General features: G+C 34.1%; 1 pseudogene; it reads right to left on the bottom strand.

Annotated features, from left to right (window-relative positions):
* Positions 1 to 201: 201 nt before the first annotated feature.
* The window catches only part of LOC106472077, an 82,923-nt pseudogene continuing 75,940 nt past the window's right edge, over positions 202 to 7,184 (bottom strand).

Raw genomic sequence — 7,184 nt, 5'->3', positions numbered from 1 at the left:
GAGATATGTTGGATATGAGGAGTTTCTAAAAACAAACAAAACATATAGTATTGTTAACTTATTTTCTGTAGGAATTTAGTTGAAGACATATAAAGCTCACTTTTATAAAGGAGTAAATATCAAATAGAATTGAGATCATATGTGGAATTTAACTTTTACGACCTCAGATGGAATTACATAAATATACATTAGTAAATATTTGATAATATTTATGTTAGGCGATATATTATCTTCATTATCACGATCTATATGACAGATTCTCGATTTCTTTCGCTGTCATCAACGATACTGTTGGTATTACTATTAGCGCCTCCTCCCGTACCACAGATTTGAAGCTCTATTTCAGCAAGTCTATTTTCTACAACCCATTGCTGTTGATTAAGTTTCGTACTTATTGAAGCATTCTCATCCTCCAATGTCATAAGTCGTTCTCGAAGGCGTTTGATTTCTGCTAACAACGACTCCTGTTGGTATTCACGAGGGGTGCAGACACTGACAGGGCTTACACTGCCGCTGCCCATTGGAATTAACGAAGGTACAGAAAGATGATTCAAGTGGGAGACAGGACCACCAAAAACACCTGGTCTGTGCTATTCAAGCTAAGTGCTGAGTAGTCTGTTACAGGGGACACATCGTACATGTTGGAAACTGAAGAATGGGAAAAGTAAGGAGAAGATGGACGAAGAGTAAGAAATTTAGGCTGAAATAACCCTTCTGGAGTCCGCCTTTCATCTTTGGGAACATTAACAGGAAAAGGAAAAGCAGATTCTACTTCTGGAGAATGAGGAATGTAGATAATTGGAGGTGCTGGCCCCGTGAATTCATGTTCGGAAAGGGGTTTGGTATCTGTTTCTCCACTGCTGCTTTTTCTGCTATTTGCTCTACTTACTGTATGAGCACCACAAGCTGGAACACGTACTTCGGTGATCTTCTGTTGAACTTCATCCGCCAGGAGGTATGCGGCCGAAGCGGAAGGATCACGTGTGGCAACCTGCATTTCTTCAAGAGAGACCCTTCCCCGTGACTCGACTAGGCCTGGTGTACTCCTACTTCTGCCCATTGCAACTGTTAGGAAAGAAAATAAGAAACAACTAAAGCTTTGAGAAAATACAGAAAGTAAGCAAATGTTGGTTGAAGTTTTACCGAAAACGTCTGGATGAATTCCCCACGTGTAAACGAGTTGATTTTTTCTCCCATTCTTACGTAAAAATGTACTTGCAAATTTAACATATTTATCTCTTTGTCCCTTTAAAAAAAGAAAAACAATTCAAATCCTCGGACGTACAATATGTAATGGAAGAAACGTTATTATAAGAATATAATTTTGATAAAATGTGTTCCTTTGGAATAAAAAAGAAGGCAATAACTATTTAGTTAAATATGGCTATATCATAAATTAAAACAAATATCCGTTATAATAACTGGCTTAACCAGATCTTGACGTTCAGGTGTGTGTGTGTGTGTGTCTATCACTTTGTCCAAATACTAACTGCATTTTTTTCTATTTGTTACACGAATCACGATGATAATGGGCCTGTTTTACTTGCATTGGTAGATGGAATTATAGATTTAATAAACAAAGAGATATCACTTTCTACAGCATGGATAGAAAATGGATTACGAAATATAATATGTTAATAAGCCTAAGATGCAATATATTTACCAAAACTGTCGTGACTTAAAGTTTGTAAAAGAGGTTGAAAAAATGATTAAACAATTGTATTTTGCAAAACAGAAACAACAACAACAACAAAAAAGAAAAAACAAGATTCTCTTTCAAAAAGAATTATTTGATACTGTGCTATTCTTTTTTACATTAAAGATGCAAATTTTTACAAATCACGATCAATGTGGAGAGAAAACGTTTTGAAACCAATATATTATTTTCACGAGTGCTGTTGAATAAGGTAAACTGAATAAATAAATAAACTGAAAAAATGCATATGGCGAAGGTTTGCTCATATGATTTTATTGTTTGTTTTTTGAATTTCGCGCAAAGCTACACGAGAGCTATCTGCGCTAGCTGTCCCTAATTTAGCACTGTAAGACTAGAGGAAAGGCAGCTAGTCATCACCACCCACCGCTAACTCTTGAGCTACTCTTTTACCAACGAATAGTGGGATTGACTATCACGTTATAACGCCCCAAAGGCTGAAAGGGCGAGCATGTTTGGTGTGACGGGGATTCGAACCCGAGACCCGCATATTGCGAGTCGAGTGCCTTAACCACCTGGCCATGTCGGGCCGTATGATTTTATATTCCCACTTTTTAAAGGTTCATCTAAATAGGATATTTTAAAATGAATAATAACTATTTTCTCGATTAAGGAAAAGACAAATTATTTACACAGGACTAATTTTGCTCAAATGTTTAGTTATTTTATATTTACTACCTGAAAAACTCCAGACAGAATTAGCGTTAAACACAATAATATATTATTTACAATGTTAGCAATTGCACGTTATTACAGTTTTTAATATCTTTAAACAGAAGTTTTTTAGTAGTCTTTACGCTCAGTCATAATAAGTTTCTCGCATGTTTGTAACTGTACAGTTTAAACAAGATAGAGTAATGAATAAACTATAAAGTTAACAAATTAGAATAAGCCTGTAATAAAATGCTAAATTATTGTTAAGAATTTATACCGAATTAAATATTTAATTCGGTATACGTTAAATATTTAATTCGGTATAAATTCTTAACAATAATTTATACCGAATTAAATATTTATTCCCATACAGAACTAGTATCAGTAAAAATATTCTATCTCAAACAAAAAAGCTGTGTAATTTGAACTTTCTCGGAGATTAAAATGGAACTCTAAAAGTTTCCGAAGTCACGTGTTAATTACGTGGGTGTGAATTAATTTATATGCTAGGGATTACAAAGAATTATTTGAACGTTAAAGCCAGCATTAAGGATTTCGCGCAAAGCTACTCGAGAGCTATCTGCTCTAGCCGTCCCTAATTTAGCAGTGTAAGACTAGAGGGAAGGCAGCTAGTCATCACCACCGTCAACTCTTGGGCTACTCTTTTACCAACGAATAGTGAGATTGATCGTCACATTATTACGTCCCCACGGCGGAAAGGGGATTCGAGCCCGCGACCCGCAGATTGCGAGTCGAACTCCCTAACCACATGGTAATGCCGGGTCCCAAGTGTTTTAAATAGTAAAAATTACAACAATGCATTAATATAATTTACATAAAATCTTGTTCTAAGAACATATAACTAAAATATTAGTAATAGTTTAATTTTATCGATTACACATGTATATGCAGGCACCTATTTGAAAGTTGAATACTATACACAATTTCATCTATGTAATACGAACAGGTAAGTATGTTTCACAGTATGACTCTTAGAAACTGACGATATTATGATATGTCCTTTGACTCACAAAACACTATTAAGTTTGTCTGGGAATGTGAAATTTCATAACGAAGTAACATCAGCTACTAGATAACTATCATAAAAACTCAAATTTCTTGTACATATAACACTAAGTGCATTTGTATATTTCAAACTGATGTCAAACGTAAAAAAAATATTCTAAAACAGAAACAAACGATGTTTATAAACGTAATCAAAACTTATTGATAAAACTATTTTTTTTTATCATGCTTATAAACGTAGTTTATTTCTTTTAAAGAAAAACTCGCATTATATGCAAAATATAAATAATAATTATGAAAAAATATTTTTGTAACCTATTATAGATAAATATATATTTTTTAATTTTTTAGATGCAAGAGGCACCATCTAGTTATTGAAATAAAAATATTTTAAACGTTAAACGCCATAGCACATGCGAGAGGCATGTTAAGGAAAGTTCCAATAAATCAAGTTTTGATGAACAATAATTTGGCCATCAGTAGGAAAGGTTCTCATCAAAAAAACAGTGTTACTAATAAAGGATAGTCTAAATTATATGATTCTAAAAAAATATTAGAAATATAACGGATAAGAAATATAAGTTATGTTTTTTATTAATGAGCCACTTTTATCCGTAGAGTAGGTTGTTATAAATACGTAGCTCCCTCAAAGCAGGTTTTATTAAGAGATTAGTCTCACAGTGAAGTTTGGTTGTTTGTTTATAGTATAATGTTAAACAGGACTTGATCAATACTCCAGTCTTGCAAGTGAATTAGGATTTACTCTAAACTGGGCTCATACCAATACTCCAGTTTTACCAGTAAAACAAGTTTTAACAAATAAATTAGTAGATTTATAAGTAAGTTAGTCACCTACCAATATTTCAGTCTCACTAGTTAAACAGGCTCAAATTAATATATTAGTCTTAAAAACAAACTGGGTTCCTATAAATACGTATTCTTTGGTAGTTTTCGTGATATGACATCACATAAGGCTGATAATACTTTTTATCAAGCCTCTCTCTTTCTAGCCCTATATGGGTTTCCGCTAAGAATAATATCAGCCCGTACACTTTACCAATGAGCCCTTTTGCTCAATGCCAAAGCTCACCTGGTCAGATTTGTGTTGTAAACAACGTTAAGACTAAACGAAATACCACATACAGTCAAGTCCTATGTAAAAAGAAGCACAGCCGAGAACATTTATAATACAACGTGAAACAAAATAGAAGTACTAAAACAAACCATGCTACAACGAGGGTGTTGTTTTTAGCTATACAATTGGCTATCTCTGTTCTGTCCGTCAAGGGCAATAAAACCCGGAATTCTAGTAATGAAAGCCGGAAAACTTACCGTTAAGCTACCAAAAGGAAGATAAAGACTATGAAATTAGTAGAAAAATTGAAAAAACAGTGCAGAGAAACCGACTTCAAACATTAGAGAAATTAAAATAGTTAATATAATTCCGGTTGTAATCATGAACCCTCAGAAATTAAGAGCATGTTACATATTCCAAAAGGATAAAAAATATTCACATAATTCAATATAATGACCGTTGTAATCATGCACCCTCAGAAACTAAGAGCATGTTACATATTCCAAAAGTAACAAAAATTTTCACATAATTCAATATAATGACCGTTGTAATCATGCACCCTCAGAAACTAAGAGCATGTCACATATTCCAAAAGCAACCAAATTGTTCACAAAATTCAATATAATGACCGTTGTAATCATGCACCCTCAGAGACTAGGAGCATGTCACATATTCCAAAAGCAATCAAATTTTTCACATAATTCAATATAATGACCGTTGTAATCATGCACCCTCAGAAACTAAGAGTATGTTACATATTCCAAAAGTAACAAAAATTTTCACATAATTCAATATAATGACCGTTGTAATCATGAACCCTCAGAAACTAAGAGCATGTTACATATTCCAAAAAGATAAAAAATTTTCACATAATTCAATATAATGACCGTTGTAATCATGTACCCTCAGAAACTAAGAGCATGTTACATATTCCAAAAGTAACAAAAATTTTCACATAATTCAATATAATGACTGTTGTAGTCATGCACCCTCAGAAACTAAGAGCATGTTACAAATTCCAAAAGTAACAAAATATTTTCACATAATTCAATATAATGACCGTTGTAAGAAATTTTCTTCAAAATTCCTGTTGTTTCCTTCCGGAAAAACAAGAATATCAAATATATTATAGACCATTCTAAGTTCAATCTTCCTTCCCCCAAGGTTACCAGATTTCCATAAGGAGTTTCATTGTAACAGCCATAAAACAGTTTACATTACAATAACACACTTTTTACATTTGCTGCATATTCTGATGTTTATAGCATAGCGTTTTAAAAACATAGACAAATAAATCTTGTTGAAAGCTTATATAGTTAAAAATATAAATAAAAAAAAAACACGTCTAGGTTATTTTGAACCTACTGAAAAAGAAAAGGTTTCTTTCTTTGTTTTCTTTTTCACGGCTGGGAAAGTCTTCAAATCTCAGTTTGTGCGGTTGCCCAATGACAGGTAAGTTAAGAAAACGTAGCAGAGAGGGAAGGAACACTGTATGTGTGATTTGTCTTTGTCAGGTGATTTTCCAACTAAAATATGAAAGAACTATGTATAATAACAAACCGTACATATCAAACTCACATTGAAGTACGGACAAACTAAGACAGTTGAATACTTTTACTGTTTTTGATCAGGACAAAAGAAAAAAAAAAGACTAAAAACTGGTACGTCTGATAATCCAAACCCAACTCTCACAGAGCTCGGCCCTTTCCTCCCTCGCTCGACGAGCGTTTGACTACTCGGGAAGGCCCGGCATGGCCAGGTGGTTAGGGCACTTGACTCGCAATCTGAGGGTCGCGGGTTCGAATCCCCGTCCCACCAAACATGCTCGCCCTTTCAGCCGTGGGGGTATTATAATGTGACGGTCAATCCTACTATTCGTTGGTAAAAGAGTAGCCCAAGAGTTGGCAGTGAGTGGTAATGACTAGTCTAGTCTTTCATTGTTAAATTAGGGACGGCTAGCGCAGACAGCCCTTGTGTAGCTTTGCGCGAAATTCAAACCAAACAAACACACAGAATAGCTGCTTCGCTGGAACATATTGCATGTTTATGAAAACTACCGCCACGTCCTCTAATAAACAAAACTTAAACAACTATAATACTAAGAAAGGGATCATTTGTGCTATTTATCTCATTAAGTTTAAAAGCATGCAACTTTCAGTGTGATGGAAAACCAAAACGACACTTAAAGAACATTGTAACAGTCATGAATTGTCTACAACAATCAAAAAAGATCTTTCTGTTGCTCAAAACTTTAATCAATCCGGCTAAATCCTCTCAATAACATTCTTATATTAGGTAATGAAACTGGATTCCAATCTAAAGAAAAAGTAGGCAGATGAAGAAAGCTTGCTGGATTAACACTCTTAATCCTGTTAATCATTATGGTGTTGACCTACATTCTGGCTTTAGTGACCTTTGAACTTTAACGCTGTTTCTGTCAATTAAACTTTAAATTTAAAGTTTGTATTTTCATTTGATACCTTAATGTATTTTATTTACTTTAACTTTTTTATATTCAGTAACACATTTGTAGTACTCCTTATCTTTAACAGTCATTTAATTTTTTATATTTTTTTTCCTTTCGATCAGGCCCGGCATTGTCTGGTGGTTAGCGCGCTCAACTCGCAATCTGTGGGTCGTGGATTCGAATCCCTATTACACCAAACATGCTCGCCCTTTCAGCCGTGGGGGTTTTATAATGTGACGATCAATCCC

The sequence above is a fragment of the Limulus polyphemus genome, unplaced genomic scaffold (assembly GCF_000517525.1).
Source record: "Limulus polyphemus unplaced genomic scaffold, Limulus_polyphemus-2.1.2 Scaffold117, whole genome shotgun sequence".
In the NCBI taxonomy this organism is placed as follows: domain Eukaryota; kingdom Metazoa; phylum Arthropoda; class Merostomata; order Xiphosura; family Limulidae; genus Limulus; species Limulus polyphemus.
This window is presented reverse-complemented; position numbering and strand designations above follow the sequence as displayed.